This window comes from Benincasa hispida, unplaced genomic scaffold (genome assembly GCF_027475165.1).
Source record: "Benincasa hispida cultivar pf3 unplaced genomic scaffold, pf3_genome.v1.1 HicScf330, whole genome shotgun sequence".
Lineage (NCBI taxonomy): Eukaryota > Viridiplantae > Streptophyta > Magnoliopsida > Cucurbitales > Cucurbitaceae > Benincasa > Benincasa hispida.
Window position 1 is genome coordinate 31215 of NW_028326416.1, and position 10988 is coordinate 42202.

Below are 10988 nucleotides of genomic sequence, written 5' to 3' on the forward strand. Positions count from 1 at the left end.
AATGGGTTGTTAGTGAGTTACTTGATGAAGACAATGGAAAATACTTATTTTCCATTTTGTGTTTTTCCTTTCTTTTTCAATTTATCAATATTGATTTCATAAATCAATTTATTTAATAAAATTGAAAACATTATTAATTTTACAAAATTAATTTAAATTAATTTTCTTAATAAAATTAATAAATAATTATAATAATTATAATAATTCTAGTTAATTTAATATCAAATATTAAATTAATTTTTACACAATTCCATCTTCAAATATTTAAATCATATTTAAATCATATTTCTCCAATTTCATTTAATTCTATTTTGAACACTTCAAATTAACTTATCACGCTATTATAGAGCTAATCCATTTACGAACTAGTAGAAGAACCTCGTGGACCTATAGATCATGGGCTCCAACGATCCAAGCTTAATCGGCTAAACTCATTAGACCGAACTAACCCCCATTCGTTAACTAATGGGTGATCCCACTAAAACCCATAACTGAACTCCCCTCACTATAGATATATTATACCCACTCGATATAACCATGATTAATATGTTAACCCTTCACAGGTTATTCGTAATAACAGCTGGGTTGAATCTCTATTTTACCCCCGAAATTACCTCTTGTTCCTTAAGTCCCAATGATCCCCTAATAAACAATTGATTTGTGATCCAATCAACAAATCGAATTCCTCTCGGGCCAATGAGAGGGTGAGGCCTCTTGTTCAAGACCTAGAATTAGCACTTGAAGGGAAAAACCTCTCTACTAACCCTAATCGGGTAGGAGTGAATTACGTCTTGCACCCTATGTCCCCAGCTATTCATCCGGTCTTATCCCCAAAAGAGGAAGCTTATTGAGCAGAGACAGTTGGTCTACTCTAACCGTTTGCAGATCAAAGGATAATCCCGAACAAACAGGAGTTTATAGTTAGCTTAGGATTAAGGTCAAGTTACCTAGGTCATCTCTTTGAAATAGTCAGTCTTAAACAGTAAACAGCGTTATAAAGTAAGAGTGACTGATTTCGTGGTCCGATCTTGCACAAAACTTATTTACACAGGACATCTCCACTTCTCATGTCTCAACATGAACGAATTAGGATCACTTTGTTTGTAGCACTTTACAACTCTTTGTAACAACTACAGAGTAGGCCGCATCCAATAGTGTTACCAGAATAAGGCACCCAACCTTATTCATATACTACATATCATTTTGACTATTTACTCGAACCTGATCCACTTGTATGTCTCCACATAAAGTTCAAGTACTCATGTAATAGTCAAAGGGACTTTAGTTTATTGGATTTCTAAAAAAACAATATATTCAATAATAACTTATTGAATTTTCAGAATAAGTTATATTGTTTACAAACCACGAGTTTTAGGACATAAAACCCAATAGTTATCAGGTATGGTACCACGAACTAGAGGAAGGGTCCGTCGAGGTAAGAAGGTAGTTGGGGAGTAGGACCCTGACGTACAAGACTCTGAGGTGCAGAGCCAAGAAATGTGGGACTCACCACCTCATGACCTTTCTGAGTCAACCTGGCAAAGGGTTAGACTAAGAAGCAGGTCTCGAACTTCGCTTGTGCCCTCGCCAGGACCGTCATCCTCAGAAATTCCAGTAAAGTATATGGCCATGGCTGCAACTATTGGGAATGTCATCACACAGGCCATAGTAGGGCAACTAAGGGATATTATGGCCAAGCAGATAGCTCAGCATGCACAGTCGCAATAAGTGTCATCCTCGTCGGTCCCGTTACCACAAGTTTAGAACTAAGATAGGGCCCCAAATCGGACGGTGGAAAGCCTTTACTTGGAGGTCGGATATCTACGGGACTTCAAGAAGTATAATCCCCTAACGTTTTACGGGTCCCTGAAAGACCCCACGAACGCAGAGTTGTGGTTGTCCACTGTGGAGGGGATTTTTTAGTACATGAGGTGTTTAGAGGAGCAGAAGTTGCAGTATGCCGCCTTTGTTCTCATCAATAATGCCAAGCACTGGTGGCGCTCAACTGAAAGAATGATAGAAGACACGTGGGACCAGTTCAAGGAGCGGTTTTATGAGAAGTACTTCTCTGTTCACATGAGGTACAACAAGCAGGCAAAGTTTATGAATCTGAAGTAGGGGACCATGATAGTAGAGAAGTATGAGGGAGGATTTTCACAGGCTATCTTGCTTTGCCCCTAATTTGGTGTCTACTGAAGCAAAAAGGGCTGAAGGATTTGTGCAAGGACTTCAGACGGGGTGTAAGGTATTGTGCAAGCTTTGAAGTCTCCCAACCTATGCCGCAGTACTCCAAGCGACAGCATGTATGGGTTGTCCTTCAGGGATAGAGTTCCTGAAGTCCTTGACGGAGGAACCTGCCCCAGGAAAGAAGAGGAAAGCTGAGCAGAATGCTCCGGGAACTCCGCAGAAGGTTCAAAGTACAGACAGGTCGCTAGGGCACACCCAATGGCAACTACTGCTTTAGGAGAAGTTTTGAGGGAAAGATCAGTGTACAAGTCATGTGGAAAGCGTCATTGGGGATACTGTCTGATTGGCATGGGGACTTGCTTCAGATGTAAGCAGGCAAGACATACGGCGGACCAATGCCCTAGTAGTAGTTTCGCAAGTGTAGGGGTTCAGCCCCTAAGTTCGCATAAGGGTAGCTCAAGTCAACAGCAGCAGCAGGGTCGGGTCTATGCCACCAATCGTCGAGAAGCTGAGCATTTGGGAATAGTATTGATAGGTACGCTCCCAATCTTAGGGCATTATGCCTTGGCATTATTTGACTTTGGCTTGTCTCACTCTTTCATTTCATCGTTGTTTGTAAAGCATGCTATGCTAGTTTTAGAACCCTTGGGTTATGTTTTATCAGTATCTACACCGTCAGGAGAAATTATGTTAGCATGTGAAAAGATAAAAGCGTGTCAGTTAGAAATAGCGAACTGCACCCTTGATGTGACTTTAATAGTGTTAGACATGCGTGACTTTGATGTGATTCTGGGCATGGATTGGTTGGTTGCCAATCATGCTAGCATAAGGAAGCCCGTTTTAAGTTGAAGGGGGGCAGGACGGTAGTTTTGCCCAATATGATTTCAGCTGTAAAGGCTAAGAGGTTGACTAACCAAGGTGTCTGGGGCATCTTGGCTAGCGTAGTTGACACTAGAGAAACCGAGATTGCTCTAACCTCTGAACCAGTTGTGAGAGATTATCCCGATGTATTTCCAGAAGAACTTCTAGGGTTACTTCCACCAAGGGAGATTGATTTTGTGATCGAGTTGAAGCCAGACACTATTCGCATATCCAAAGCTCCGTACATAATGGCTCTGATCGAATTGAAATAACTAAAGGTCCAGTTGAACTACTTGATAAAGGGTTCATACAACCTAGTGTTTCTCCGTGGGGTGCACTAGTGTTATTTGTAAAGAAAAAGGATGGATCATTACGCTTATGCATAAACTACAGGGAGTTGAATAAGGTGACCATTAAGAACAAGTACCTGCTTCCTAGGATCAATGACCTGTTTGACCAGCTATAGGGAGCTACTGTATTTTCCAAGATTGACCTACGGTCAGGTTACTACCAACTGAGGATAAGGGACAGTGATATCCCAGAGACTACGTTCCGATCCAGATACGAACATTACAAGTTCATTGTAATGTCCTTTGGTCTGACCAATGCTCCAACGATATTCATGGATTTGATGAACAGGGTGTTCACGGATTTCCTGGACACATTGGTATTGTTTTCATTGATGACATCTTGGTTTATTCCAAGACAGAGACGAAACACGAGGAACATCTTTGGAAAGTCCTAAGAATGCTGAGGGAAAACAAACTGTATGCAAAGTTTTCTAAGTGCGAGTTCTGGCTACAAAAGGTGTCCTTTCTTGGGCACGTGGTGTCGAAGGACGGGGTTTCAGTGATCCAGCTAAGATTGAGGTTGTTACAAATTAGCCCCGCCCTACAATAGTCAGCGAGGTGCGCAATTTCCTGGGGTTGGCTGGGTACTATCGTAGGTTTGTAGAGAATTTCTCTAGCATGCCTGCACCGTTGACTCAGCTAACCAAGAAAGGAACTTCGTTCGTTTGGAGCAAAGCTTGTGAGGACAATTTTTAGGACCTCAAGCAGAGGTTAGTTTCAGTACCGGTTCTCACGATACCAGATGGCTCCGAGAATTTCGTGATCTACAGTGATGCTTCTAAGAAGGGTTTGGGTTGTGTGCTTATGCAACATAGTAGCTTCACCATTAGAAATTTAAACAAACATGGCTACATGCTCAAATATGCACAGAATCAAAGAGGGACTTAAATATAGCTTAAGGCAAGACTATGCTACCCTTTTTCTAAAGCAAATCATCTAACATGCAATTTAAAATAACTCACAAGCAATCATAGTTATCAACATACTTATAAAATTTCTCACACTAAAAGCGCATAAAATCATATTTATACTAAATAAAAAAAAATTACTCAAATTCCAACTACTCAACCTCTTAACTTCATTAACATGCATGATTCATATATTTCAAATTAGCGTGCATAGCAGGATTAAACCACATAAAGACACAGAAGAACGCAAGACTTTCCCCACCCCAAACTTAGAATGCAAAATAAAAGAACTAAAGTACAGAAGGAGTGAACGGTACTCGCCTGGAAAATGTGGTGGACCATGCATACCAGGCATGCAAACAAGAATTCTGTGTAAAAAGGGATCACGTACAAATTGAAACACTCGAGACACAAAAGAAAGGACTTGGCATAGTGTCTATCTACCTAATAAATAAAAAAACAATTAAAAAGCTTGAGTTGCCTCCCAAGAAGCACTAATTTGTCTATTAGCTAGACGAAGCTCACTAATTAAGCAGGATCTCAAGGTGTTTCACTACTCCATGCATTGAACCATCTGGAAACAAAAAATTCTACCCACACTGGCACTCACACAAATAATTAACAGTATTTAAATTACCAGTAATCCCATCATGTTTATTTTTCAACAAAACATCCTCATGACTATTTTTAACATATATAAAATTAGTTTTCACAGCTTAATTTTCTTATGAACAGAATTATTAAAAGAAGCTTTCCAAGGAGAATCAGGAGAGATATAAATAATATTATGTGCATCATGATCTTCAATATTTTCTACCCTAAAACACTAACTTACCTCGTCATGGGGTTTTAGGGACCTGTAAATATTGAATGATACCTTCTCATTGTTAACCTTCAAGGTCAACTTTTTGTCCTACACGTCAATATGGGCTCTAGCCATAGCTAGGAATGGTCTCCCCAAGATGATTGGTATTTCGGCATCCTCCTCCATATCGAGCACCACGAAGTCTACAGGAAAAATGAACTTTTCAACCTTGACCAACACGTCCTCCACAACACCAGGGATCGGTCAGCCAACTGTAGTGATATAGTGATCGGCTGCACCTCTCCAAGACCAAGTGTCCTGTACACTACAAAGGCATGAGTTTAATTGAAGCACCAAAAGCACATAATGCACGTTTAATCTCTAAACTACCAATTTTACCAGGAATAGTAAAAATCCCCAAATTTTGAAGTTTTTGGGTAGTTTCTTTTGCAATATTGTACTGCACTCCTCTGTCAGGCTCAAAGTTTCGTACTTCTCGAACTTCTTCTTCTTGATAGCACACCCTTCATAAATTTAACATAGTTAGCCATTTGTTCAAGAGTCTCAGTAAAAGGAATATTGATGTGCAATTTCTTAAAAATTTCTAAAAATTTTGAAAATTCAGTTTCCAAGTTTTTCTTTTTTAATCTTTGAGGGTAAGGAATATTAGAATGAATAACAAGGGTACGATCATAATACTTCCCTGAACTAGTCATTGTGGATACATCCTTCTCTTTCTCCTCAAACTTTTCTTCTTCTTTCTCTTTTTTAGCTATCTCTTTCTCGACATCAATTTTCTCAATCTCATCTTCAATAATTGGGTTCACCAAAGACTTGCCACTCCGAAGAGTCACCATCTTGCACTAGTCCTGTTGCTTACCTTTGAAGTTGCCAGATGACTCCCCTTTCTACATAACATTAAGAGTTGTGGCCATCTGCCCAATTTGAGTCTTAATGTACTGGATAGCCTTCCCATGACGATTTGTTGTGCTTTCTAGCTTAATCATTATGTTCCTCGACTCCTTAATAAATTCACCCAACATATCCTCTATATTAGGCTTTCCTTCACCATGTTGGCCAAATCCTAGAGGAACCTGCAAAATATTCCCTACGTTAGCATAAGAAAAATTTTCATGACAACGCAAACTTGGGTTATAATGAGTGAAAATTTTTTGGGAATGTTGAGCTTGATGTTCTTGTTGCCCTTGATACGGTGCATATAATTCACCTATTGCACGTAAGAGTATCCATCATTAGGTATGCACTGGCTGCCACTATCGATGCAATCAATCGTTGGTTACCTGAAACAACAAGTTTATTTAAAGTGTTAGTCAACGTAGTCATTTGAGCCCTTAGTATAGTTACCTTATCAAACTCATTTAATCCAGCCACTTTAATAGAATCATGCTCAGATGGCCAATTATAACTAGTTGTGACCATATCCTCCAACAGTGATTGAACAGCTTCAGTAGTCTTAGCAAAAATGGATCCATTTGCTGCAGCATGTAAGATGGATTTTGTTATACTAGACAATCCATTTTAAAACACTGGATTTGAAGCTAGTTAGGATATCCATGCTGGGGACACTTTCACAATAACTCTTTATAACGCTCCATAACTCAAACAACTGCTCATCCTCTCTCTATTTGAATGTTCCAATTTCCCTCCTTAATCTGCTCGTCTTTGATGGTGAAAAGAATTTGTTAAGAAAAGCTTGCGCCAATTCATCCCAAGTGGTGATGTTTTTCGACGTAAGAGATTCAAGCCAGTCCTTGACCTTATCCTGCAAAAGAAAACGAAAAATAAATGCAAGTAAATAACATTAGGAGTAACCCCATTTATTTTTACCGTGTTGCAAATCTTCAAAAAGAAGCGTATATGCCTATGGGGGTCCTCAAATGGAGTCCCTCGGAGTGCACAATCTCGCATCTGAATAAGTCCTGGCTTCAACTTAAAATTATTGACATCAAGAGGTGCATGTTTACTCCCAAGCTAGATTGCAGAAACAACTGGTTGAAAGTAGTCTTGAATCGTTCTGGGTACCGGTTGCACAACCATGGAATCAAACACGGGTCTTAAATTTCTCCTTAAGTTTCGTTTGAAAGTTCGTTCTATCTCTGGATCAACAAGAAAAAGTTCAAACCGACGATTATGTTGCATGCACTATAAAAATAAAAAAAAAATAAAAAAAAAAAAAAAAGAAAAAGAAAAATTAGCAATAAAAAAATAAAAATAAAAATAAAATACATCCTAAATTAAAATCAATCTTATCGCCTTAATATTAGTCAAATAAAATAAGACTAACTCCCCAAAAACGACACCAAAAACTTGACACATGCAAGTGTGCGCGTCGAAGTAATAAAATCCAATGAACTAGGTATCATCCCCAGGGAATTAGATATTTAAATTAACTAGCTACCAGGCAATATTTTTTACTTTATTTAGGGAACCAAAATGAGATAGGGTTGAAAACATAAAATTAAAAAAAAAAAAAAAACAAATAAAGGTTTAACTAGGGAATTACTTGGCTAAGATGTCCTAGGCTATTTAATCTCATTCAACATTGTTATGGAATCTAAATATTTTCTTTCAATTAAACCAATGCATTAATTTAGGCTTATAAGATCAATAATCCGAGTTTTCTCTTCCAAGCTCCATCATTTCTTATGTCTAAAAGTCAATTTTATTTCCACACAATTGAAAAACTAGCATTACATCTCTTCATTATTGATCTCTAACATCTTCCATCATTCTCATGCATATTCAAAAGTCCGTTTATCATGCTAGATTTGATCTAAAAATCTCTTTCCCAAGAAAATTAATAAACCCTAAATCAATCAATGGTGATCAAGCATTCAATTGGTTAAGCGCAAACATAAATGTCAATGCAATTTATTAATCGAAATAACTAAGAATCATCCATAAATAATTTAAAAATCGATCTAATCCTAGAACAACGAAATAGCTTAACCACTCATGTTCAGAATATAAACCTTAAACATGTTGAACAGAGAATAAAACAAAGAAAGTAAAGAGGAAGGAATTAGTTGTTGGTCAATTTGTTGTTGTAAAAGCATCAACCTCTCCTTCTTGATCCAACTTCACTCAATTCTTTGCTTAGGCTTTGAAAATCACTTTGAACGACAGTTTTTCAACCTCTGTGGAAAATCCTAAGTGATCCCAAGTCGGACCCCCCTTCTCAATCGATAAAGAACAAACTTTTGGAATGCGTTTTAGTCCCATGGTTAATGAATATTGATTAATTTAATTAAAGAGTTTAATTAATTAATCTTAGATCATTGAAACTTATAATCTGTAGGTCAATTAGATTCCCTGCTAGCTCACAACATGTTAACAAGAACCATAGTTTGAAAGAATAATTTGAAATTTTCAAATTAGCTTAAGGAAATATATATTAATTGTATATGACATAATTATTATAAAGTATAATATATATCAATACATTATAATATATAGCTCACTATAAATATAATTTACAATTAAAACTATATATTTTGGGAGAATGAATGTATTTGAATGAGATTGAAATATAAAATTAATATAAATATGATTTATATTAAAACTATAGGTTAAAAGTTAATATGAATGAGGTTCATATTAAAACTATAGGTTACGAGAGAAATGTACATTTGAATATGAATCAAATATTTAATTAAATATTATATATTTAATTGTTTATTATTTAATCTAATTTAGTAATAACCACTCCCATGAATAAAAAGAAGTGACGACTGGTGGAGAGGGAGTTACACCTCCCTCTCATGTCAAAACTATTCCTCTTGCATTTGCAGGAAGTTAGTTTTTTTCACACTCACAGGAAAAAATTCACTTATTTGCTTTTCCTCTCAAGAATAATTCAGAGAAGCGTTCTCTGGAAAATTCCCTCAATGCTCTCTTTATCTCCCTTTCAATAGCACTCGCACAATTGAGGTTCCTTGCCAGAGATATAGCAGGAAGATCTTTCGGAGGCGTCACTGCGTGGAAGAAGATTTTGCAATAGGATCAATTCATCAGGAGAAGATTTGAAGATAGTCTTCAAAGATAACTCTACTTAAATTTATGCTTATACTATAGTTTTATACAACATGTTCTGTATGTTATTTTTAATTATGTGTTATTTCATCTTCTAAACTAAAAAACAAAAGCGATAAACTGCTTCCGCTGTGGTATTCAATCCCTTTATTAGATTCATTGTGGAAAGAATATGGAAGGCCCTCTAAGGATGGAAAAGAGCGTTATTCTCAACTGGAAGCAAAGAGGTACTAATCAAGAGTTTTGGTCAAGCTATCCCAACCTATGGGATGCATATTTTCAAACTCCCTAAACAGCTTTGTGAGGTAATTACCAGAAACTTTTTTAGATTTTGGTAGGGTTTGAAAACTTGAAAAAAGAAAAATCCATCGGGTGAAATGAGCTAATCTTTCCCTTCCTAAAGCAATGGGGGTCTAAATTTTAAAGATTTTATGAGATTTAATCCGAATTTTGTGGCAAAACAAGTTTGGAGATTACTCTATTGTCTTGGTTCTTTGGTGGCCAGAGTGTTAAAGAGTTTGTATTTTGATAATTGTTGTATCTTGGATGCTAATATGGACAAAATACTTCTTCTCTCTGGAAAATCCTGAAGGATCCAATTAAGGGTCTTTGAGCGGAAGAGATGGATTGTCCCAATTCTTAAAATTTCACATAATATAATTTTACAGAAGACATAAACAAAAATATGCATTCATCCCAGAAAATTATAGCATGCACAAAACAATTAAAAGATAATTAAAATAGGGTTTGATCCCTTACCTTTGAAGAAACCAATCTTCAAATGAATCCCTCGATCTGAAGAACACCACCACAACGGTATTCTCTGGGTGAGAGTTCAGGAGGGTGTGGGGTTCTGGCTATTTTGGATTTATGAGAGGGATAGAGATTTCATGACGGTATTCTCTGTATTTTTCTTTTTGGTTTTATGCAAGAAGAAAAAGCCAAAAACTGATTCCTCACTTACATGATGTGGAGAGAAAAGAGGGGAGAGAGAATTACAACTCCCTCTCAAAAAAGAATTTTTAAAAAAAATAAATTAATTTAATAAAATAAATAAATTAATTTAATAGTTATTTTGACATATATTCATATGATAACTACCTTATCATATAATATATATTAAACTATATGTTATATCAAATATAACCTATAGTTTTAATATTGTATCATATACAATATAACCTATAGTTTCATTTCTCTCACAAATGGTTTTTTTTAATGTAAATCACATTTATATTAAATTTAACCATATGAGTCCAATTCATATAATTAATATTTGAATCATATTCAAACATTTATTTCCTCTCATTAATATTATAATGTCTCCAATACATTATAGTAATTATATCATATATAATTAATTCCTTCAACTTGTTTGAACAATTCAAATTAATCCAAAAAATGATTCTCATTAAATCCCGTTGAGCTACCGAGGGGACTTCATAGACCTGTAGCTTGAAGCTCCAATGATATGTGAATAATTAATTAAACTCTTTAATTAATTATTCACCATCCATTTAACTGTCAGACACAACACTAAAGACTGACAGTTGCACTCTTCGCACTACAGATATATTTCTATGTCCATTGGATATAATCAATCAACAGTACAACGACCCTTCACAAATTGCTCGCAAGTACAACTAGACCGAACTTACCATTTTGCCCCTATAGTTATATCTAACTCCTTAAGTACCACTAATCCCTCTAATGAATAATAAATTATAATCTAACTATGACCAAATGCCTCTCGGGCCAGGAGAGGGTGTGGTGCCACATTGTTCAAGCCCTGAAATCATTCTTTAAGGGAGCAATTTATCTACT

General features: G+C 36.3%; 1 long non-coding RNA gene across 2 annotated transcripts; it reads right to left on the reverse strand.

The window, feature by feature from the left end:
- Positions 1–4745: 4745 nt before the first annotated feature.
- On the reverse strand, positions 4746–10037 carry LOC150030298 (uncharacterized). 2 transcript variants are annotated; one of them, XR_016527100.1, is made up of 5 exons: positions 9924–10037; positions 6960–7228; positions 6340–6894; positions 5511–6205; positions 4746–5429 (listed from the first exon to the last, which is right to left on the reverse strand). It is a non-coding gene; the product is annotated as an uncharacterized LOC150030298 (long non-coding RNA). The 2 variants fall into 2 exon arrangements; XR_016527099.1 differs by having other exon boundaries at positions 4746–5436.
- Positions 10038–10988: the final 951 nt, after the last annotated feature.